The following is a 26,384-nucleotide window of genomic DNA, read 5'->3' as shown; positions in this document are numbered from 1 at the left end:
GAGCCTCCAGCCCCACACACAGCCATCACCCATGAGCCTCCAGCCCCACACACAGCCATCACCCATGAGCCTCCAGCCCCACACACAGCCATCACCCATGAGCCTCCAGCCCCACACACAGCCATCACCCATGAGCCTCCAGCCCCACACACAGCCATCACCCATGAGCCTCCAGCCCCATACACAGCCATCACCCATGAGCCTCCAGCCCCCCACACAGCCATCACCCATGAGCCTCCAGCCCCACACACAGCCATCACCCATGAGCCTCCAGCCCCACACACAGCCATCACCCATGAGCCTCCAGCCCCATACACAGCCATCACCCATGAGCCTCCAGCCCCCCACACAGCCATCACCCATGAGCCTCCAGCCCCACACACAGCCATCACCCATGAGCCTCAGCATTTCAGGTACAGACCCAATCCTGCTGGCTTCAGGCTCTCTTCTCTATCTCATGGGCCACATCCCCACAGTCCTTTTCTAAAACATCTCCTTATCATCCTGTGTGTGCTCCCAAGTTCTAGCCATTCCTCTGTGAGTATAGGACTCAGAAATGAGCAGACAGTTCTAGATTAATAGAGCAGAACTCTAGCCTCCCTTCCCAGGCTTGCTCTCCACAGTGGACCAAATGGCTATCAATCTATGCTCCTGACTAATCCCCAGAACCTGGGAATCTTAGCTTGTTTGAGGGAAATAAAAACCAGTCCATGCAGACACAATTAAACTAGGATACAAGGAATTTGAAGTGAAGCGATTACCTAGATATCTGTGTGGGCCTCATTTTATAAGAGAGATGATGGCAGCAGAGATAGAATGATGTGGCCACGAAGTAACTGGAACACAGGGCACTAGACTCTTCCCTAGAGTCTTAGGGGAGAAGATAAACTTTGATTTAAGCCCAGTAATTCCCATTTAGTATTTGGCCGCTAAAACCATGAGGCAATACGTTTCTGCTTTTCTCAGCAGCACGTTTGTGGACACCTGTTACCGTAGAGTACTAACTGGTGGTGATGGGGAGTTTGTTCTCTTTAATATCCTTCCTTCTTCAAGAAAATGCTTGTTGGAGAGTGAGATAGAGCAGGTGAAGGGAAACTTGATCTTCTGGATTCCTAAAAATCACAATGTGGAAAAGGGGGCTTCCTGAAAGTTTGGGACTGACCCACTGTATGATGTTGAGTGAGTCTTTTCTCTTTCTCAGTCAGCTTTCCAACTTGCAAAAAAATGCACAAGCTTCCAAAGGCTCCCCAGACCGCTCTGTAAAGCTTCTTAGCTTTCCACTCAATTATCAGTTGATTTCACAGGGTCCCCAGGCAAGTCACCCGGGATGTCAGCTCCAATTCACCTCCATTCTCTCTACCCCAGAGGCTACTGTCCGTATCTATTTTGATGTTCACTAGGTGGAGCTCCTCAGAAACAGGAGTCCATCCAGGCCTGGAGCTTCATATTGCTTCTCTGTCTTCAGCTTAGTAGGAAATGGAAACAAACAAATCAACAAGTTGTTATGTAGCGATAGCATGGACACCCAGGTGAGGGATAAAAATGTCAAAGGATAAAAAGATTTAAAAACAAAACAGTGGAGTTCGGGCACCCACAGCTCTGCCCCTCAAGGACCATTCAGCACAAAGTTCCATCATCCATAGCACTTCTTATGCCGATTTACAGTCTTCAACAGTGTAGACTTGACTTATTTGTCTGTTTAATAAAACTGAAGTTAGTATTCAAAACTCCAGCATTGCTTAAAGTTCATAGTTATGACCAATGTGTATATCCACACGTGAACAAATTCAAATCCTTGCTTAAAAATAGCTTCTTGACTTTGACCATCAAAATTTAGATATTCTCTCTAAAACCCTTTACTGATTATGATCAAAACCCTCCATCTCTACTAGCACAAGCGCCAATGGCAAACTGCAGGGAAATGAGTATGAGATGAACTGGCCTGGAGCCAGGGTTCCTCTCTCTTCTCCCTGGGCTCTTCCTCTAAAGACAACAAGGGCTCAACACTGAAGCAGATGCTCCAGGATGCACTATGGTGCCAAGGAGACTTTCCTCCCTGTCCAGGAGACGAACACTGGCTGTGGGGTCCCGCCTGTGTGTGCTAGCAACTGGGAGTAAGGATGAAGGCAATTGTAACAGACATAAAGAGCTTGGTTTGAGTTTACCAAACAACCACCCAAGCCAAAAACTTCTTAGAAAAAAAAAACCTGGAAGCTTCATGTAACCCTTCATTGGGATCTGTCCTGGCTTATTTTACTCATCAAACTCACCGTAGACACACCCTGCTCTGCTGGGAGTTTGGTAGGAGATCAGCAAGGGCATCAGAGAGATGAGAGTGTCCCTGGACCTAGCCACTCTGAAACCACAGCCAGGATGACTTCTGACCGGGATTCATTTTGCAGCTAACTAGGGCGTCCACATCTCCCACCCACAGAAGTACTTCTCAAGATGGCAGCTACTAGGATTTGTTCTTACAATTATTCACCATGATAACCTTCATCTTTATAAATGGTAACAAAATATAAAGATGTAAATGGGTTACCGGACAAACATGAAGCCATTTTCATGATGTTTCTTTAGAAAACTAAGGACCTGCCACAAGTCCCAATGCCTTGTGTCATCCCTCAGATTCAAGTGTCCCTGGAATTATCAACTCCTTTAATTGTCATCAGAAAGGCTTCATCCAGCAACTGGTGGAAACCGATGCAGAGACCTGCAGCCAAACAGTAGGCAGAGCTCAAGGAACCCTGCAGAAGAGGAGGAGAAGGAAGGATTGTAGGAGCCAGATGGGTCAAGGACACCAAAAGAAAACCCACAGAATCAGCTAACCTGGGCTCACAGGGGCTCACAGAGACTGAACCGACACTCAGGGAGCCCACGTGGGACTGTGCTAAGCCCTTTGCACTACGTAACAGTTGTGTAGCTTGGTGTTCTTGTGAGACTCCTAACAGTGGGAGCAAGGGCTGTCTCTGACTCTGCTGCCTGCCTCTTAGTCCTTTTCCTCCTACTGGGATGCCTTAGCACAAGGGGCAGTGCGTATCTCACTGCAGCTTGATATGTCATGGCTGGTTGGTATCCATGGGGGGCCTGCCCTTTTTTGAAGAGGAGGAGGAGAGGATAGGGATGAGGATAAGGGAGGGGTGGGCTGGAAAGAGAGGAGGGGGGGAACTGCAGTGTGGACAAAAAAACTAACTGCAAGTATTACACATGTATTAGAGGATCTAATGAATAAAGTTGACTCTGCTTGGTGATATAATAAAGATATTACACGTTTAATATGTTTTCTCTTACTCTGGCTTTTAATTAAAATGCATATACTTTGAACACTGAAAATATGCAAATATAGCTTTTTATATGCAGAATGGAAACTACTCCTAATCTCAACAAATTTAAATCAGAGTTCACTAATCCAGAAATTGCTCATTATGTGTAAAGTGCTCATTAGTTTAGTTTTGTTTTGTTTTGAAACAGGGTTTCCCTGTGTATCCTTGACTGTCTTGGACTTGCTTTGTAGATCACATAGGCTTCGAACTCACAAAGAGCTGCCTGCCTCTATTTCCCAAGTACTGGGATTACAGGCATACGCCACCATGCTGGACTACCCATTCATTTTAAATTTGATATATTCAGTGAAAAATAAGAGAAATAAAAACTTAAAAGACAAAAAGAAAAATCAGTGCTTATACCAGTGACTCCAATGTTGTCTCTCAGAACTCAGATTTCTTCTTCTCTACCACACTAAAATGCTTCTAAAAGCTCAGACCGAAAAGAGTAGCTTGCCACATGAATGTTACCCCAGCACTTGATGAACAGAGACAAATGGATATTGGATTCAAGGTCAGACTGGGCCACATAGTCCAAAATTAAATAAATAAACAAACAAATAAATAAATCTAGATGTGTTGTCTAACTTTTTCCCCAAATGACGTGAGAGACAGCAAAACAAATACAGAATTATAATTTTTCCAACTTTACATTTCATTTTAATTTCTTTCATTTTTTTTTCAAGAAATGCTTCTGCTTGAATAATAGCTGATTAAAAAAATCATCAAATTGCTAATAAACAGCCACAGGGTGGTAGTTAAATCAATATGATAAAAATACAATTTTAATTTAATATACTTGATATGGTTACAGACTGATACACACACACACACACACACACACACACTGCGCTGCTGCTGCTGCTGCTGCTGGAGACCTGCTTTGCAGAAGGCACAGTGGAATGTGTCAGAAACCAGAAGTGTGTGCAAAGGTACTGTGGTGACTTGGTTACTTTTCTAGTTACTATGCTAAAATGCCCAACCAGAGCAGCTGAAGGATGGCAATTTACTTTGGTTCACAGCGCATCTTGTTGGAGAAGCCATGGTGGCGGGGAATCTAAATGGCTTGTCACACTGTGCCCACAGTCAGGGAGCAAAGAGCAATGAACGCTAGTGCCAGGTTACCTTCTCCTTTATATGCAGTTCAGAACCCGGCCCACTGAATGGTGTCCCCCGGTTAGGATAGGTCCTCCTACTTCAATGAACTCAATCCAGAAAGACCCTCACAAACACACTCAGGGGCTGGTCTCTTAGGAGATTCAAGATCCTGCCAGGCTGATGGCATGAGCCATCATTCACAAGAAGCAGTGCATTGGCTAGATGGTCTGTTCCCTGCAGGAGGTCAGAAACGTGGAGGGTGACAACTGAGAATGACAGAATGAGTGGATCTAGAAGAGAGGAGGTGGGAGAATGACATGCCAGATTAGAGAAAAAGACAAAATTGTTGCCTAAGAGAATAAATCATAACATGTGGAAAGCAGAAGGTAAAATGTTTACCTGGACCAGAGGACTTAAGTAGAGAAAAACAATAAAAATTCACATTGCAACATTAAAATAAAGGGCCTGGGTTGGATGGATTCCCCTGGGGAGCTGGAAGATGATAGAGATGGCTGGGCACAGAATGATGCAATTCAGAAAGATTAGTGTCCCCATATTGTACAGAATGCAGATGAGCTAGAAGGGTGAGTTAAAAGACGGGTAAATGGGGTAAGCGTGCCATAACCAGCCATATTTCTGAAGCAGGAAAGGGAGAATGTAAGAGACTATAAAGAAAGAGTAGAAGCCAAGCAGGTGGGGAGACAGAGACAGAATACATTATAATAAAACACAATATGTAAAGGCCCAAGTGAACTGGGGGTCACTAGTGAAAACAATGCAATTTAAAGAGCTTAAATATGATGACTGTAGATTTTAGATATGGTAAGTAATTGCAAACATAACTCCTCACATATCTATAATTCCAACCCAGCACTCAGTACCCTGGGAAAGTCCCATACCAGCCTGGGCCACATAGCAAGATGCTGTGCCAGAGAGAGAGGAAGAGGGGGAGAGACAGAGAGACAGAGACAGAAAGACAGACTGTGATTCCATTTCTACTCATGTTCCACACTTTTGAGGTTATTCTCTCCCCTCTCAGACTGCTGAGAAGCCACTGTGCAGCAGTCAGAGATGATTGTCTAATGAGAAGCTTCCTAAAGCAACCCGACTGCAATGAAAAGAGAGAACCCACATCATGGTCTAAAAAGAAAATGGAAAGGTTAGTTTAAGGGAAAGATTGGGTTTACAGGGACCAGCATATAACTGAAAAGAATTTCAGGCTCAGGGAGAAGCCCTTCCTCTTAAAGCCAAGAGTTATCCAAGGTTGAGGTCCCCACATTACCCAAGGCTGAGGCCCCCACCTTATGTAAAGCTAGGGTCCCCACCTTATCCAAGGCTGAGATCCCCAACTCACCCAAGGCTGAGGTCCCCACCTTATCCAAGGCTGAGACCTCCACCTTATCCAAGGCTGAGATCCCCACTTTACCCAAGGCGTATATCCCCACCTTACCCAAGGCTGAGATACAGCTTCTAGAAAGAGTACAGTTATGGCTCACTGGATGACAAAGAAGACATTGCTAGGTGCTTTTATGAGGAGATATATTGGCTTTCTATTACTCCAACAAACACCTGAGATCCTCAACACGAGAAGAGAGGTTTTCTGAGCTCCTGGTTTCAGAGATTTCAGTGTATGGTTGCTCACCCTAGTGTCTTTGGGTCAATGTCAAAGTAGAACATCATAGCAGAAGTGTGCAGTGTATCAAGCTGTTCACCTCATGGCAGCCAGGAAGCAAGAAGAAAGACACTGGCATCCCCCAATTCCTTTCAAGAGCATATCTTCAGGGACCCAAATTTCCTCCCACAAGAAGTCTTCCTCCAACTCGAAGTCTTCAAATATCTCCCATATATGTAGGCATTTTGATTAGTTCTTTGGAAAACCCAAGAAGCCCCTGAAAATCCAACATAACAGTATCAGAATTCCAAAATGGCTGGCTACATGCTACATCAAATTTAATAACCCTCCTACATAAAACATGAAATATGTAACATAAAGTTCCCCTTTCAGATAGATGTGAGGACATCCTATTGGGACTCTAGGTAAGAGAAATATAGGAGAATGGTGAAATAGAAGGATCCAGAGGGTCCTCAAAACCTACAAGAAGAACATCATGATTGGTGGATCTGGGCCCAGGGGTGTCTGCTCAAACTACTGCACCAACCAAGGACAATGCAAGCAGTAAACATCGAACCCCTGCTCTGATCTAGCCAATGGACAGGACATTCTCCTCAGTTGTGTGGAGAGCAGGGACTGACTCTGACATGAACTCTGGTGCCCCATATTTGACCACATCCCTTGGTGGGGAGACCTGGTGGCACTCAGAGAACGAATAAGCAGGCTACCAAGATGAAACTTGATAGATAGCCTATGACCATATAGTTGGGGAGGAGGTCTCCCTTGGTCAAAGACCTAGGGGAGGGGAATAGGGTCAAGGTGGGAGGGAGGGAGGGACAAAAGGATACAAGTGATAGGATAACAATTGAGATGTAATCTGAATAAATGAATAAAAAGATAAAAATAAAATAAAATTCCCCTTTCACTATAGCAAAAAACAAAAATAAAAGACAAAAACCAGCAGTCACAAAACATCTGTGAAATGATTGATTTCAGTAGCATTGGGCTAGTTGAGGTAAAACATACATACAAAGATTTACTTCTAATCGTTCTTTAAATTATAGAAATAGTATTTTTAAAAAGAATGTCTCAAGGCAGGAAAGGAGGACATAAGAAAGGATCAGAGAATGCAAAACCATATAAATTAATGGAAAACAGAAAGCAAACAAAACCAGATTACAAAAAACAAAACAACAAAACACCTCAGAGGAAAGAAACCTGCATAGGGAGCCAAAATACACTGGCTGCCTTCTAAGACAGGAGCAGCCTCACGTGGTGGCTTGAACAGATATGGGCACCATAGATTCATGTTTGAGTCTTTGGCCCTTGGGGAGTGGCACTATTAGGATGTGGGTGTGGCCTTGTTGGAGTGGGTGTGGCCTTGTTGGAGTGGGTGTGGCCTTGTTGGAGGAAGTGTGTCACCATAGGGGCAGGCTTCAAGGGCTTCTATGTTCAAGCTATGCCCAGTGTGGCACACAGCCTCCTGCTGCTGCCTTCAGATCAAGACGTAGAACTCTGAGCTCCTTCAGTACCATGTCTGCCTGCACACTGCCATGCTTCCCGCCATGATAATGAACTAACCTCTGAAACTGTAAGCCTGCCCCAATGAAATGTTTTCCTTTATGTGTTGCCTTGGTCACGGTGCCTCTTCACAGCAATAAATCCCTAGGACAGCTCCACTGACCAGGCCTGGCCCCAAGGACCTATAGAATAGGGGGCACCCACCAGCCACTGACCAGCACAAGTAAGGCATGAATGTTCATAGATGCTCATAAAATCGATGTATATGTGACATGAAAGAAGTGAGACTGTCCTGGAGAATGAAGGGGACTAAAGGGAGGGGGAAAGGGAGCAACAGGCTGATCTACAACAACTCAGGGTAGACACTGAGACAGTTCTGAACCTGAACGTAGATCTGGAAGTGATTTAGGACCAAGAGAGTTACTGGAGGGACCATAAAGAAAACCAACTGTCCTAGAAGCATCCAGACCCTCACTCTAGTAATAACTGATCCCCAACACAGAACCCATTCCTAGCACCTAACCCTACCCACAGCCAAACCCTGGCACCAACGTCAACCCAAACCAATCCCCACACAAGGCTCCACCCCCCAGCCAATCCAAGCATAAACCTCCACCTCTGACCAATCTCCATAGTCAGCACAAACTCCCACCGGGGCATGTACGCCTTCCATCTTTAGTCATCATGAGGAACCAGACCTGCCCTTCTGTTTCAGTCAGGTACCCGAAAGCAGAGCGCTCTAGACACTAATCAACAAAGCCTAATTACAGGTTACAGGATCGTCCCTCCCACTGTGTAGTGATTTTCGATACGTTGAAACATTTCACCCTGAAGGAAGGCTCTTCAGGGTTCAGGAAGGAAACAACTCCCAAGTCTCAGTAAGTCCCTTGAGCAGTTGAGGGCTACTACGGAGTGGGGACCTTCCTACCAAGCTCACTACACATGGTATAGAGAGGTCTGGATTATAGCTCTCCTAAGTCATCACCCAAGCTGGGGTAGGCTTCTTGGGGATACAGCTGCCTCTGAGTGGTCCATGCTTCTATAAGTTACTCATTTATACTCATGTAAGTCACCCCAATAAAGCCACTGGTTCACCAAGTTGGGCTTTGGTAGAACTGTTTCCTTGACTTGTCCTCCGTGCCCTACCTGGGTTAGATAGACATTCATCCATGTCTCCCCGGGAAAAGTCCCACACAACACCCAATCCAGGAGAGGTCTAAGGGGAAAGTCAAACAAGGGAAAACGTAAAGGAAATAATGACAGCCTGCGCAAAACTGTTAACATTTGTTTTTAAACTCTTTTATTTGGGGTATTAATGCCTCTATCTCCCTTCCACCAACCCCTTAATGCTAAGTATGAGAAAGAATGTTAGCGAAGAGGGGGGGTGCAGATCCCATTACTTCTCCTGGCTCTTTAGGTCAGTTGGGTTCTTTGTGGACAATACCAATCTCTGTCAACAGCAAATGCAGCAAGCAGTATCCTCCAAGCCGCTGCATTAAAACGGTTATTATGAGAAGAGTAAAGTTTTCTTTTTTTTCTTTTTTAAAATTTTATTAATTTATTCAGATTACAACTCAATTGTTATCTCGTCACTTGTACCCTCTCATTCCTCCCTCCCTCCCGCTTTCCCTATTCCTCTCCCCTAGGTCTACGATGGAGGGGGACCTCCTCCCCCACTATATGGTCATAGGCTATCAAGTCTCATCTTGGTAGCCTGTTTATTCTTTCTTTGAGTGCCACCAGGCCTCCCCACCAAGGGGAGGTGGTCAAATATGGGGCACCAGAGCTCATGTCAAAGTCAGTCCCCACTCTCCACATAACTGTGGAGAATGTCCTGTGCATTGTGTACAACAGAGTAGGGATTCAATGTTTACTATTGTATTGTCCTTGGTTAATACAATAGTTTGAGCAAGAGAAAAGTTTTCAATTGGCTGATATTTGAATGTATGTTTTCTATAAAATTTTCTCTAAAGTTTAAGCTGTGGTCAGTATAGCAGCTTTTAACCTCTGTATTCTAACTTGTGTATACTTGGAAACTGTACTGTAAAACTGTTGTGTGCCTACATAGTATGTTTCATATCATCTATAAAATTAAAGAACATTTGATAAGATATTTTAAAAAACATTTCTCTCAGTACTCCACATGGTCTCTGGTCTCTCCAAACTGCTACATGCCTCAGGTCACCACTGCATGTCACACTTTCTCTCTCTGAGCTTTCCTATTTATTTTCTGCAGAGTCCCAGACCACGCCCCTCTCTGTGCTGCTCCCTCAAGGCAGGCCTTTACCAGCTGGCAAAGGCCATACTGCGCAGGAGACAATTATCAGCTGTGGACAAACTAAACCCCAAACTAAAATCCCATACTTGGGATTAAAACAAAACAAAACAAAACAAAACATATCTACATAACATAACTGAGTTTACAAAGAAACAAAAACTTCCATTACACAAAACTCCCTAGTTTTAAAATTCTGATAACCCAACCCCCACCTCCCTGTGCAAGCAGCTGGTGGAAGAGGAACTCGAGGATAAGCAGAGAAGAAAGAGCAGGCAAGGACAGAGCACACTTTAAACAAAATGTACATCCTCTGGAAGAGTGGAGCAGCTACTGTGTTTGTCAGCCAATGCTGAGGGGAGAGAACAGACAGAAACCAGGAAGCCCATCAGAAGCCTCAGGGTAGGTTACTCCCAGTGAGATGAGCCATCTCTAGGTCTGCAACGATAGCCAGCCTCCTCCTTTTTATAAGACAGTGTGTAATTTTCAGTGAACCAAGAGCATGCACTCATCCATCTGGCGATACAAACCAAAGAACAGGTATGGTCATCTGCTATCATCTAAAATGTAATTCAGCAAAAGCCCTGGGTCAGAGAATGGCACATTTAGTGCTAAAGATATTATCTATACGCAAATGTAGTTATGGGGAATTCTTGTGTCTTTGGGGGGATTTTTTACTCAGTCTATTCCTCTCTTCTGTCTTACTGATAAAATGTTGGTATTATTCAGAGCAGCCAAGTGACCCGCTATTAAAGCCCATTTTCTGACCTCCACCCAACTGAAGTGGCCATTTAAATGCAAGTCACTGGGGGATTTGTGTTCACTCTTTTTCCTTCTTCCGGATGATAACTGGATGCCAGGGATAAAGCGCCAGCAGCCTCTCTGCTCACCAGGATGACAGTCACAAGTTGAAGCTATGGAGTAGGGAACTAGGAGTTTCCTGATTTCTGGTGACTTTGTGGAGCTGCCCTGCCAGGTCTCTTAGGCAAAGAGAACTAGGCTGTTGAAACCTTGGCCTTGAGGTTTCTGCAACTGGAGCCAAAGCAGTTTCTAAGTCATAAAACCCGCAACTGCTTAGCGCTGAAATATGTAATTGTGAAACCAACCTAGGTGTCCAACAACAAAGGAACAGGTCAAGGAGACATGGTGCACACACAACAGACTCTCCTCCCACCACAAAGAAGAATAAAGTCATGTCTTTTGCAGGAAGATGGATGCAACCACAGGTAATCTATGTGAAGTGAATGAAGTCAACCCAGGAAAGGTAAAGACCGTATTTGATCTCTTCTGTGATTCCTATACAGACATGTGTAAATCATGGATGTATATATGACATGAAAGAAGTGAAACTGCCCAAGAGATGAAGGGAAGTAATGGGAAGGGTAGAGGAGTGAAGGGAAAAAGAAATTAAAGAAGCAGGCAGGACATGACTGCTCCTAGCTATGGTGAAGGGGAAAGTTTACTGTAGATGAAAGGGAGAGCATAGCGAGGCAGGAACATCTGGGAGAGTCCAGAGTGGACATGACCCTGAGCTGGGCCATGTGAGAAGAGGGGACAGGGGAAAGGGGGGAACCAGGAGAGTAAAGAGTAGATGAAAAGCCGGGCGTGGTGGCGCACGCCTTTAATCTCAGCACTCAGGAGGCAGAGGCAGGTGGATCGCTGTGACTTCGAGGCCAGTCTGGTCTACAAAGTGAGTCCAGGATGGCCAAGGCTACACAGAGAAACACTGTCTCGAAAAAAAAAAAATAGGAAAAAGAGTAGATGAAAAGGCCAGGTAACCGAAATAACTGGGTTACGGTAGGGAAGGGTAACTTGGGGAAGGGCAGTTCAGCCCTTGGGTTGGATGAGTTTAAGGGAGGAATGGTGTAGTAGCCTGCAACATGCTGGGAGAACCCGTCTACCAGGCCGATTCTGAGAAATAATCGGTATCTAAGTTAGCCTTTTGTCCCGAGTTAGAGACCTAACAGGGGAAATGGGGAAATATAGAGTGTCTAGGATTTATATTGCTGTGATGAAACACCATGATCAAAAAGCAAGTTGGGGAGAAAAAGGTTTACTTGCCTTACACTTCCATATTACTGGTCATCATTGAAGGAAGTCAGGACAGGAACTCAAACAGGGCAGGATCCTGGAGGCAGGAGCTGATGCAGAAGCCATGGAGGGGTGCTGCTTACTGGCTTGCTTCCCCTGGCTTGCTCAGCCTGCTTTCTTGTAGAACCCAGGACCACCAGCTCAGAGATGGCACCACCCACAATGGGCTGAGTCCTCCCCCACTGGTCACTAATTGAGAAAATGCCTTACAGCTGGATCTCACAGAGGCATTCCCTCAACTGAGGCTCCTTCCTCTCTGATGCCTCTAGCTTATATCAAGTTGACACAAAACCAGCCTGTACAGGGGGGGGGATTATACTCAAAACATAATATATACTTGTGTTGAAAACCTAAAATCGAATAAATTAAAAATACAAAAAAAAAAAAAAAACCTGGATATGATGGCATATGCCTGTAATCCCAGCAATAGCAAGACCCAGCTTCAGGCATTGAATATAGAATTTTAAAATTTTTAAATGTATACAAAAATAAGATGGAAAAAGGCTATGCAAATGCCAGGGTAAGAGTCAGCATAGTCAGCAAAAAACATTGCAGAGAAACCGAGACTTGTTTCACCATGGCAAGGCAACTCATCCATCAAGCTAATTCTAAGAGTGACACACCTACCAATAAGCAGAGCTGAAGGGAGAAATAGAAAAATCCGCAATCAAGACCAGAGATTTTGCCATTTCTCTCTCAGTAATTGGGGGGAAAAGTGGACAGAAAATCACTAAGGCTATAGAAGACTTGAATAGCTGCAGCTGAGAACTCAATACCTCTGACATTTACAGATCATGTACCCAGTGTCTGCAGCATGCATTCATTTCCAGTGAGGACTGAGGGGTCGTCAAGATAGACTTCATTATTGGCCAAAATCAACTGAGAAAGCAAGTGAAATAAGCGATCGTGTTGAAGGCTCCATACAAGTGACAAGTCAGGCTGCATCTAAATGGGAACAAAGCACTCATGTCAACCCAAATCAACTACTACAAAAAACAGAGAGTGGGGAGGTCACCATGGCTCAGCAGCCAAAAGCACCCATGATGCAAGCCTGTCCACCCAAACTCAGTGCCCAAACTCCATCCATAGTGGGGCCAGAAAGCCAACTCCAAGAGTTGTCCTCTGTCCTCCACAAGCATGCTAAACTGTGTGCATGTCCCTATACACAACAATAATAAGCAAAAATAAATTTAAATAACAATAATAACTTTAAATGAACAACGCTACAGCAGGCAGCTTCCCAAACATCTCTCTGTAAACCATATACATGCTCTGTGTAGGCTTCTTCCCTGTGCAGGCTCTGTGTGTCTGACTCCCTTCTAGCAAATGGGATGGGCTAGATGTGGGTGTGGAATAAGGCCGTACAAAACTGGGTTTCTTTCTCTCCCTCCCTCAGTCCCTCCCTCCCTGTCTCTCTCATCACTTCTTCTAGGAAAACATAGCTGCCATATTGTTTATTTGTTTTACCCCACCCTGCCCTCATGACAGCTGCCACATTGGAAGTCCCTCAGTAGACCATGGTAGTGCCTGCTGCTGTCTGTTCCCTGGTAAGTCCCCGTAGGCCAATTACAAAAAAGAAAAAAAAAATTTAAAAATAACTCATGAGTCTCTTGAGCTCAAACCACCCAGCTACATGACCTCTAGTTCCTTGACCCTCAGAACCTCTTATAAAAAAAACAAAAAACAAAAGCTACCTGAAGCTACTAAATCTTGGGGTAATTGGGACATGATCATGAATAATTATAGACATTTTTTAAAAACACTCAAATTCCCCAAACCACAAATCTATGTAATAGATATTAATAACCAAAAAAATTGGAAAGAAATCTTTCATCCCTTTCAACTAACTCACAGTTATGGAAGCAAATCAAACTGAAAGCATAAACCACTGACAAATGAATAAATTAGTAAAAATTAAAACACCATATTAAAGCCTGAGAGATGGACCAGAATGCACGAAGGAAGGCTTCTAGCTCAAGACGTAGTATGTGTTAGAAATGGGGACCGAAAGGAAGGCAATGAATTTAATTGACAAACTATATAGAATGAACCATAAAACAAACCCAAAACAGACCAGGCAATAAAAATATTAATTAAATGCTTTAAATAATGGACTTAGTAAAAGCAAAATATATTTTCAAGAAGAGCACTAAAGAGAAAATAGTTGGGACATTTCTAATGTCTAACTGGTCAGGGAGGGGGAATGAATGACCCTCATTAGAAAGACAAAAAGACATAACTCTATTAAAAGGAATCCATTTGAGTCTTTGCTTTATTTGTATTTTAAATTTTTTTTACATTTATGTATTTGTTGGGGAGAGTGTCACACATTCACAAGGAGGTCAGAGGACAGCTTGAGGGACTCAGTTCTCTCCTCCACCACAGGGGTCCTGAACTCTGGTTGCCAGGCTCCTGCAAGTGCCCTTATCCACCAGCTGTGCTGGCTGGAATGAAAATGCCCGCCATAGGCTCATGTAGCTAAATATTTGATTCCCAGCTGGGAGACTGCGTAGGAAGGACTAGGAGGCGTGGCCTTGTTGAAGAAGGTGTGTCACACTGAGTGGGCTTTAAGGTTTCATAATTCCATGGCAGGCTCGGGTCTTACTCTCAGTGCATGCAACTTGCAGATGAGATGTAAGCTCTCAGCTACTGCTCCAGCACCATGCACAAGTGTACACTCAGCTAAATCCGCATCCATGTGTATATGCATATACGGGTGTACACATGTACATGTGTGCCTACATGCAACTGTACACATGTATATGTGTGGAGCTATATACACACTCAGCTGTACACATGCACACCTAGATTCAATTGTACAAACATGCATGTGCATGCACACAGTTATGCATATGTGTGTACGTATACAAGCTCCTGTGAACAATTGACTGTGTATGCACACATCTACATGTATATAATTGTGTGTGTGTGTGCGCGTGTACATACACACCCATACACTCAATTGTCCTCCTATGCATGAGCATGCATACATACATTCAGCTGCATACACATTCTTGTGTATATACATATATATAGCTGTACACATGTACATCTGCACATCAGGTATACACACATACATTTACAGATGTACGCACAGAGACACACACATGGACTACAGTAAGATACAATAACAGTATCTGAGTGGCTCAGTGACCAGGAGTCAGCGCCTCAAGCTGACCAACAATCAAATCCAGCCTCTTCGCCTTTTCATGTGGTCCACAGCTAAAGCTCTCTGCCCTTTTCAGCAGTTGGAAACTAGGTTCTTCTACAGTCTTTCTCTTTCTTGGTGGATGCAGACTGAAATTACAAGGCAAAACAGCACGTGTGTGCAACATTCACGCCAATTCATTCCTTTCCCTTTAAAGCCTTCTGAGCTGTGGACATGTAGAAACAAGAACAGAGAAGTAATGACATATCTGAGGTCACACAGCACCGTTCACAGAGGGCTGGGACTGGGACCTAGAAAGTTCAAGAGAACACTGTTCTCAAGGACATGCCGTGGAACCCTTAAAATGCAATGATGATAATGCAAGCATGCAGAGCTCAGGGAGCACGGAGGGGTGAAGGCCAAACAGAACAGAGGACGCTTGAGGGACAAGGGGTACATGCTGCAGCTCTCTCGCGTGTATTCTGTGCCACCTCACTTTCTCTCTGTGACCTCACAAGGCCTCCATGGTCTATCCTCCCCTCAACATAACTCAAAACAAATGCTTAGGGAATCAGTGCAGGCTTGACAACCTGAGTTTAATCCCTAGGTCTCCAGGCCTCACAAGGCGGTAAGAGAAAGAGAACCAACTCTGCTGAGTTGTCCTCTGACCCAGTTGGGTCATGGCATGTGTGCACCTTCACACATACACACACATACACACACATACACACACACACACACACACACACACACACACACACACCGGGGCGAGGGGGGGGGAGAGAGTAAATAAATAGATAAATAAAATTTTAAGAAGTATATGGGTAATAGTTGTTCAAGCAATAATTATATTCAACTAAAGGTATATGCTAATAGTTGATATGGGTACCAGTAATACTTATGTAAAAACATTAGGGGGGAACAACCAAAAAAATCTCAGGATATATCAGCATTAATAAATAATAAACTTTGTAATTAACTGTACTGTAGATAGCATGAACTTTGAAGTCCAGTTAATTGTCTGCCTTCCCTGGTGGGGGGGGAGGGGGAGGGGGAGGGGGGAGAGGAAAGGGGGAGGGGGAAGGGGGCAACCTCTGTTTTTCTCTCTCATTCTCTGTTCTCATGAACCAGCCATGGAACTGTAGCATGAGCAGAAACAGATCATCATTGCTCAGATAAAGGTCAGCAGGCTGTCATCTGTGTAGGGCCAGGCTGTCCACACTTCAGACCCAACAGGCTCATACAGAACATCGGGATTACAAAATCTATGCTGTATTTTGGACTTCACAAAAAATATTTTGAGAAATTTTTCATTATATATATATATGTATGTATACAAAATCCTTTATTATATTTCTTAACCTACAAAGCAGTTTAACCTCTAAAAGTTCACTTATTGGATATACTGAAGTCCTGTAATATTTAAAGATTTTTTAACTTCTGTTTATTATGTGTGAGGGAGAAGGTGTACAGGACATGGTACATATATGGAGGCCACAAGACAACTTCTTGGCGTCAAATCTCTTCTCACACCATGTGAGTCATCAGGCTTGACAACAAGCCCCATTACCCACTGAACCCTCCTCTCCCTGGACTCTGTCATGACTTAAAATACTTTATCAACATTTTGCTTATATCGATGAAAATAGTAAAAAAAAAAAAAAATCCTAGAACAAAATAGCTTTCATAAAATGTTTTAAAAATTTATTTGTTAGAAATAGATTCTTCTCTCATATAATACATCCCAGCCTCAGTTTCCCCTCCTTTCACTCCTCCCAGTCCTCCTCTCCAACTTCCTCCCTCCCCAAGATCTAACACAACCTGTTTTCTCTTCAGAAAAGACCAGGTATGAGGGAACATTCGTAACAAAGGAAGACTATGAAATTATGTGATTGCAATCATGGTAACAAGGCAAGCAGCAGTAAATGTTAATGGTTGTTGAACATTTAACATGGCAGAGGCTACGCTAAGCCCTCCCCGTATTAATTCATCCATTCACACGACACTATTACAGAGGAGCCAGGAGTTGGGCATTCCTCTAAAAGGTCAACCGAGGTTCTAAAGGTCTGAAGGGACAGCACTCTCATAAACAAATTAAATAATTCTTGCCCAGAACCTAGATTTCATGTGTTCCGTGTTAAGTTTAACCAAGATTCCTACACCGAGACTCAAAGCTGTCATCTTACACCCAACACCATCAACTCAGGGAAATTCCATCTGGGTTCAGCTTACCTCAGCAGTGCCGAGGCCTCTTGCTTGGTGACCTGAAGAGCTATGAGCAAAAACTCCCATGTTTCCCCTCCCGTTCCATGTTTGCTGAGAGGAAAGCAAGAAATGCAAACTTCGTCGTGGGACTGAAGCAGATGTTTGCTCATCCTGAGTGGGCTGCCACAAACACAAACATCTGAGTTCTCACCTCCCCTGCACACCAGCCCACCATGGTTTCACAACCAGGCTGACTCAAAGCCAAGCGACAACAACACAACCTCCATCCCTCCCTTCCACAGCTCCCAACCATGAGCTATGTCCCTCAGGATTCTGCCCAAACCAGGAAGTAAGCATAGCACCTTGAGGAAACCTTTAGGAGAGATAAAAAGCAACCCTCTAGACCAGACAGGACAGTGAGCGGATCATCGGCCAGCAATAAGCTCTGAGTCAGGGCTGAGGGAACACTTGGGAGGTAGGCTCTGCTGGTTCCCACCCCCTCACACCCACTGGTGATTACTGACGCAGCCCATCCTGGTGGCAAACAGCTCAATTAGCAATCAGCTCTGTTGCTTCACCTCACCGAGAGGGAACTTGATTTCTCTGCAAGTGTAATACAGTTGATAATTTTAAACTCTCTGAAAGGCCCCATGGAATAATTAAAGAATATGAGAATAGAAATATGAAATATCATGATGGATGGCAATGGACCAGCCGTGGGAGAAAAAAAACTGCGAGAAAGGTGTCCATGTAGCTGATGCAAAACTTAGACACTTTAGAATGTTCCAGCAATACAGGTCAAAGGCTAATGCAGTCTTTGGTTTTCTAAGGGGAGGGAGGGCAACTTGAAACTGATATCAGTTTCATCAAAGCACTTCATTTTCCGTGACACCTACTGATTTATGACTAGGTGGTCTGACATCATGACATCTGAGCCATCTCAGACAATCCAAGGTAGGTACCAATCTGGGGGATGAATGGTTGGAGGACACTGAGCTTATTAACTATAGCTGCAGCTCAGCATTAATTTGCAAAGTAAAAATGACACTTGATGCTAAAGCCCATGATGGCTTTGCAGGAGCATTAACGAGGCTAGGGAAGGGCTGGCCTGCATGATAATTAGGGAGCTGCTGGTTCTAATGCAGAAGAGCTAATGCCACACAGAGGGAGCAAGGATGGATGCCTGGGCAGGCAACAGTAGCTTTATACCCAACCTAACTGTTAACATCTCCACATGCTACGGCATGCACCTACCACATGCCCAGTACTGTGCCAAGAATGGAGGAGGCAAGATGGATTAAAAACAAATGTGGTCCTGGCTTCCTGGTACCTAGAAACCACAGCAGACTGCTTCTGAGGAAGGGTAAAGAATAAATCACTTAGACTTTGCAAGCCTTGTGACCATAATTACTCAACTCTGACACAGCAGCACAAAAGTGCCACTGACCACATGTAGATAAACGTGGCTGTGTTCCAATAAAACTTTACTTAGAAAAATTAGGTGCCTTTGTGCCTTTGTTACATGGTAGCTTGCTTAGCTCCAATATAGAACACTACTGCAAATGAATAGTCATCAACTAGAATTATTACAGCTTGTTCTATGCCAACTGCTGCTTTTAAACATCTTATAGATTGCATTCATATGGCCCTCTGAGCGAGTGTAATTATTCCCACTTTACAGGTTTGAAAAACTAAGGCACAGAACGATTAATAACTTAACCATCTAAGTAGAAAGGAAGAGGAGCTGGGTCTTCCAGGAGTGTATATGTAAGAGCACAGTACCGTGTCTCTAGTCTACAAGGCCGTCTAGGTGTGGTGGGACAGGCTTGCAGTTTCAGCTACTTGAGAGGCTGAGGCAGAAGGATCACACTTTTCATGGCCTGCTGCATAGGCCATGGAGTGGGTTCAAAGCCAGCTGAGCAACCTAGTGAGACCCTGTCCCAAAACAAAAAGTGAAAAAGAGGAGTTGGGCTTCTGGTTTAACAGTTGAGCCCTTAGCTGCATGTACGAAGCCTTACATTCAATCTGTGGTGTTAGAGGGGAGAACACAGATGAGGCCAAGCTACGATGATGACTAAGAAGCAAAATGGAAGGCAGCTTGAGAGTGAAGAGCGGGGGAGGGGGAAGGGGGACGGGCTTGGCATCAAGTGAGCTGGGGGGAGGGGCTTGGTGCCAGGAGAGCTGGCAGAGAGCGATTTGGCCTGGCAAGAGAAGATGCCATAGAAGCAGTAGACTTCGAACCCCAACCCAGATCTAGCCAATGGACAGGACATTCTCCACAGTTGAGTGGAGGGTGGGGACCGACTTTCACACAAACTCTGGTGCCCCATATTTGACCATGTCCTCTGCATGGGGAGGCCTGACGACACTCAGAGGAAGGATAGCAGGCTACCAAGAAGAGACTTGATACCCTATGAGCATATACAGGGGGAGGAGGTCCCCCTCAGTCACAGTCATAGGGGAGGGAAGTAGAGGGAAAGCAGGAGGGAGGGAGGAATGGGAGGATACAAGGGATAGGATAACAATTGAGATGTAATATGAATAAATTAATAATATATATATATATATATATATATATATATATATGAAAGAACTAATAGAGAAGGGAGCACTGCAGACTATGTCATCTCTCTATTGTTGCCCTCACATGACCACAAATAGCAGCTCAAAAACAACACAGATGTGTTCACTCTCGGTTCTGTCTAACATCAAAGAATCACAAGACTAAGACCCAGGCATCTGCTTCCTGGCTATCTGAGGGAGCCTCTTGGGAGAAGCAGCTTCTGAGATCACTTTTAATGTTGCCCAACTTACGGGACTGCCTTTCCCATCTCCGTCCCTGTTCACATGGCCTCCTCCTTCTCAGACCAGTGATGGGGCTTTAGTTGTTCTCACCTCTCAAATCTGACCTTCTTGACTGCATCTCTGGCTGGAGAACACTCTATTGCTACTGTAATATGGGACTAAGTGGGTGTTACTCGGGCAATCAGGCTGTGGTTACTCCTTTCTATCTATAGCATTTAAGACGTCTGCTCATACAGCATAACGGTGGAGCACATCTCTGGGGACCCACGGGGAGGAGCATGCTCATAAACCTTACAGAATGAAATAGCCAAGAGGTCAACCAAATGGCAAAAGCAAAAGAGCACCAGGCAGAGGCCAGCTGGGGAGGCCATCGGGGTTGAGTGTAGCCGCACTGCAGAAGGGAAGCTGAGCTTTTCAAAAGGCTTAGCTCATGCGTGCTGCCAGAGCAAGGCCTGTGGAAGGCTGGTGTGCAGAGGGTAAAGATGACCTCATTTGCCATTTCTTAGTGATGAGTTACCAAATAGAGAATGAGTGCGGAGGGATAAGAGACAGAGAGAGGGGAGACCAAGTAGGTGGCAGCTGCCAGGGCTGACGCTTGAGAAGCCAGAGGGAGGAGATTTGAGGGGTTTGCAGAGGAGCCTGGATGGTTTTGCCTACAGGTGATGAAGAAGAAACAGGTATGAAGAGGAAAGAGGAAGACAGATTGGGAGATTAAAATGAAGAATTCAGCCTGGGCTGTGCGTTCCTGAAAGGGCAGCCAGAATTTTCAGTAGTGCTATAAAGCAGACAGAAATACAATATGAGAGGCAAGTAGATGCCTCAGGCTTCTAGCCTAACCCAGTTGACTTTTTTTTTTTTTTAACAGCGACTGTGGTTTAAAATTCTCATCACTGACTCACCTCAAAGAGGAAGTATGATGGTGAGCTGTGATTACCAACTTGATACAAACTAGAGTCACCGTTGAAGAGAATTTCCATGAAAGAGGGCCTGCCTTGACTTGACCTGCAGACATGACTGTGGGAGAATCATCTTAACTAAACTCATTACTGTGAGAAGACCCAGCCCACTGTGGGCAGCACCACTTTCTAGTCAGGGACCCTGCACTGTTTCAGAGTGAAGGAATCAAACTGAGCACTAGCAAGTGAGCACATGAGCATACGTGTGTTCTCCTCTCTGCTTTTGACAGTGGATACGATGTGACTGGCTGTTTGAGGCTTCTACCTTGACTTCCCCACCATGACAGATTCTAACCTGGAATTGTGAGCTTCAATAAGCCCCTTTCTCTCCAACACTGTTTTTGTTGTTGGAATGTTTTATTACAGCAACAGGAAGGAAACTAGAACAGGAAGATTTGTGCAGCTGAGGAGATGGATCAGTGGCTGAAGTGTTAGCCACAAAGACACAATGTCCTGAGTTAAAAGTCCCCTGAATCCACATAAATCTGGGCATGGTGACACATGTCTGTGATCACAGCACTCCTAAGGCCAGATATCTGAGATGAGGTGGCACATCACAGCAGCGGCACGGGACAGAATCCAATTGCTCACTTCATGTCCAGGGAACAAAAAGGAAAGGAGTTACAGGTCCACCATGTCTTTCAAGGGCAGGGCTCTGGTGACAATGTGGACATCCCAGAATGCCCCACCTCTTTAAAGAGACCACCAGTTCCCCAAAGCACCACTCTTGGATTATGCCTTTACCAACTCAACCTTGGGGGACATTTAGGATCCAAAGTACAGCACCCATGCATAGGTTTTAACAGCAAGGGCAGGTCTGCACACTGTCTCCCTGGCAGGCTGTGAGCCAGGGCGGAGACACAAGACATTCCTGATAATCATGAGCAAGCCTAGGTGGCCTCAGAGGTGGATTTGAGTGGAAGACTTCTCAGGATCTGACTGTCGCTCAAGGCCTGCCTAACCAATGTCAATCTAATCCAATATAATCATCTCCTTCAGCCAAAATTCCTGACCGAAGACACACAGTGCTCAATTAAAGAGAAGCTCTGAGACTTCTGTGAGGCATCTGCTCTGCTCCCAACAGACAGGTACTATCTGATGAAGAATTCATTATCCTTGCCTGCCAGGTTGTGCTTGGCTTCCCTCAGGATGCCCTGAGGCTGATCAAAGAAAGTCAATGTGATGGCACACAAGCCTTGGCATGCACAGGTACCCCGGTGGGCACCACAGTTGTTTCCATGTTTCCTCAGACTTACTCGCTCTCCATTTCTGCCTCACCTGAAGACGTCACTGCTCAAGACTCAGATACCTCTCAGAAAAGCCCAGGAATCAGGTGCATGGCTCTGAATCCAGCTTTGTAACCACAGGCAACGCCTTCAGCCCCTCTATGCCTTAGATGTCTCCACTCTAAATTAGAGCTGGGACGCTGAACACAGTAACTTTGGGGGACTAGGGAGATCACAGCACAGCCAGTAAATGGATTGCTGCCCACGCATGAGAACTGGGTTTGATCCCCAGGAATCATGTGAGAAAGCTAGGCATGGTAACCTGAGATCCTAGCACTGGAAAAATAGAAACTGGCCACAGAGGCTTGCTGGCCAGAGAGCCCCAGGAGACTATGAGCTCAAGTTAAAGTGAGAGACTCAAATTACAAGTTAGAGAGTGACTAAAAGGAGCACCGAGGTTGACATGTGCACATATGCATGCATGTTTACTCTTTCTCACACACACACACACATGTGCATGCACATGCACACACATAAACTCACATATGCAAACCACATAAACACTCACATGTACATACATATACACACATGCACTGATGCACATATGCACTCTCTCCTTTCTCTGTACACCCATGCATGCATGCACTTATACACATGTATACACACAAACACGTTAAATTAAAAGACAGCCCTGACCTAACACCTGCCAGCCCAGGGAGGCTGCATTCCTCCCGTGCAGTCAGTCGTTTCACTTCCTGTCTGTGGATGAAGAGAAGGATTAGTAAAATAAAACCCGTGGGAGTTAACAATCAATCTAAATCCACACAATTGTGAAAGTTGGCAAGGCACTTATCAAACTGTGAAGTATGCCCCTCCTGGAGAGCTCCTTAATGCTTTCTAGGTGTCCAGTGTAAAGCCATAAAAAGCATAAAGTCTAGAGCAGAGCATATGGCTCAATGTGCCTAGCCACTGTGTTTCTGGATGTGAGATGCGCCTAACTCCCCCGAGTCTTAGGTAGGTCCTCTGTGAAATGTCATGTATCCTCCCAAGAAAGTATCTCCAAGTAGCCTGTTGCCTCGTGCACAACCAGTGGCAGCCTGTGACAACTGGAGTAAAGTACAACCCAGGCCAATACCCAAACAACTCAGCGCTGACAATTTACTGAGGCCTGAAACCAAGTCTCAAAATACAACACTGATGCTAATTCACTGACATGTCAGACACAGGAGGATCTAAGGAAATGGTACTTGTCGCCTTCAGAACTCCCTGCATTGATGTCTTAGGAGTTGCAGGTCCGTTTCCATATTCCCAGGCAGGCTTCCCTTTGGGTCTGGGTGCATCCAGAGGGACCTTGCTGGTGGTGTGTGGTGATGCACGTTATACTGCCTGTGATTGGCATTACAAAGATGTTTTAATAGTCTCTCAAGAGCAAAAAGGATTATCCATTTGTCCTTCAACTTCCCTTTCGTAGAGATCATGCAAACATTAGTTAGCCCTGTTGCTTCAGGCCCAAATACTGGGTTCCCTTTTTAGGCTTATGCCTCAGGTTGGTCCCCAACTGGTCACTTTGTTCTCTAGATGAAAGGATGGCTCAATGTCTAGCCACTTTGGTGGGTTGAGCCAATTCAAGAGAAAAAGTGACCTAGCTTTGTTGCTATATCGTCCCTGTTGTTAAGCAAGAGCCTTAGACATCGCCTTTAATTGCAACCTTCAAAATAGACTTCATGACTGTGCTGACCTTTACTCTATCTTATGGATAGCAAATCATCTCCAAGCATTCATATCTGTTGGGATGCTCCACACATGGTGTCCATATATCTTCTTTAAACCATGACTCTCATGCATGTGCCTCTTGGAAAGCTCCCTGTAAGACAACACTTCACTCTGCTTTGTACTCATAAGTAACAAACGTTTATGCTGCAAAATGCAGGGTGTGACGGATCTCACTTTGAATAAGTTTATTAGAATATAGAATGCACTCATTGCTTCTGATGGTCAACTTCAACTGTCAACTTGGTCGGGGTAAGAATACATAGGGTCCAGCTGGGCTCAGTGGCACACAGCTGTAATCCTAGCACTCGAGAGACAGAGGCAGGCAGAGATCTTTGTGTTTGAGGCCAGCCTGGTCTACAAAACAAATCCAAGACAGCCAAGGCTACACAGAGAAACCCTGTCTTGAAAAAAATACCCTGGGTGGACTTGAAAGATTGCTCAGAGATAAAAGCACTTGCTGCTCTTGCAGAGAATCAGAGTTCAGTTCCCAGCACACACATAAGGTAACTCATGACTGCCTGTAACTCCAGGGGATCTGACACCCTTTTCTGGCCTCTACAAATACCTAAACACATGTATATGCACATATACACCCCTCTAAGAGGAAGAGGAGAAAAAAGAGAAGGAGGAGAAGGAGAGGAGGAGAAGGAGATCAGCTGAGCCATGTTCAACCTCCCCTACTCTTGATGTGAATTTTGTAAGTGAAAACACTGGGCAACAGTCATCTCTTTCTTTTGATGAGAGGGACGCAAGCTGGGGTTACATTTATTCTTAGTTCAAACGTGTGAACTGAATCTAAGCCTGAAAGAAAGACATGTCCTTACTTTCCAAAGAAATTTGCAGTCAACTGGACCTTTATGTTCAGAAGCTACAATGCCCTAGTCCCATGTTTGAGCTTTACTTGAAAATGAACCTCTCTCTCCTCCATCCCAGCCAGATGCCCAAAGGAAAGAGGCCAAGGGGAAGGTGACCCTGGAAGATATGGAAGGCCCAAAAGGTTCTAAATCCTCTGTTTGAGAAAAAGCCTAAAGACTTCCCCATTGGGCAGGACATTCTTCCCAAAAGAGATGTCACGTGCTTCATCAAATGGCCCCGCTACATCAGGCCGCATCAGAAAGGGCCATCCTCTGTAAGCGGTTCAAAGCACCTCCCACCACTAACCAGCTCCTCCAGGACATGGTCTGGCAAAGCTTACCCACAGTGCAGGCTAGAGAAAAAGCAAGAAAAGCAAAGGCTGCTGGAGCACACTGAGAAGGAAGCAGCTGGCAAAGGGGATGTCCCAACTAGGAGACCACCTGACCTTCGAGCCGGGGCCAACACAGTCACCACCTGGGTGGAGAACAAGAAGGCTCAGCTGGTGGTGACTGCCCATGATGTAGACCCCCATTGAGCTGGTGGTTTTTCCTAACTGCCCTATGTTGAGAGATGGGGGTCCCCTACTGCATCATCAAGGGAAAGGCCAGGGTCGGGCAGTGGGTCCACAGGAAGATTTGCACCACTGTTGCTGTCATGCATGTTAACTTGGAGACAAGGGTGCTCTGGCTAAGTTATCAGGACCAATTACAATGATAGATACGATGCAATCCACTGCCAGTGGGGAGGCAACGTCCTGGATCCTAAATCTGTAGCTGACACTGCCAAGCTGAAAAAGGTGAAGGCCAGGGAACTCGCCACTGAACTAGGTTAAATACATACTGCCAAGTTTTCTGTACATAAACATAATTACAAAGTTATCTTCCCTGCAAAAGAAAGAATGGATGGAGGGAGGGAGGGAGGAAAGAAGGAAAAATAAACAGAACTGCCTAATGCAGTGGTTCACAACCTAAAGGTTTCGACCCCTTTGGGGGTGATCGAATGACCCTTTCACAGATGTCACTTAAGACCACCAGAAAACACAGGTATTGACATTATGATTAGTAACAGTAGCAAAATTACAGTATAATTTTATGTTGGGGTCACCACAACATAAGGAATTGTATTAAAAGGTCTCAGCATTAGGGGGTTTGAGAAACACTGGTCTAAAGGCAAAAGGCTGGAGGCTGGGATGTTTATAAGAACCCAGTGTTATAAGCACTTCGTAACACAGACCCTGGAAGCCACTAGAAGACGCAACCAGGAGTAATGTGGTGTTGTTCCCAGCAGGGAATGGGAGAGAAAAATGAGAGATAGAGCAGAGAATCATGATTTCTTCCTGGCCTCTCAGGCCATATCTGGTGGCCCACTGGAGCTAGCTTGTACCAGCTTGGCAGAGATGACTTAAGTTTTCAGGAGCTCCCTGGTAAACACAGTCATTTTAAACTGTGCTTCTTAAATTTAAGATTGAATGGATTATAGAAAAACAACAGTAACAC

General features: G+C 44.9%; 1 pseudogene; it reads left to right on the top strand.

The window, feature by feature from the left end:
- Positions 1-1,517: 1,517 nt before the first annotated feature.
- Positions 1,518-25,720, top strand: LOC127190173 (60S ribosomal protein L7a-like; annotated as a pseudogene).
- The last annotated feature ends 664 nt before the right edge of the window (positions 25,721-26,384 follow it).

This window comes from Acomys russatus, chromosome 5 (genome assembly GCF_903995435.1).
Source record: "Acomys russatus chromosome 5, mAcoRus1.1, whole genome shotgun sequence".
NCBI lineage: Eukaryota > Metazoa > Chordata > Mammalia > Rodentia > Muridae > Acomys > Acomys russatus.
Note: the sequence above shows the minus strand (reverse complement) of the source record. Positions and strands in the feature narration are given on the sequence as shown.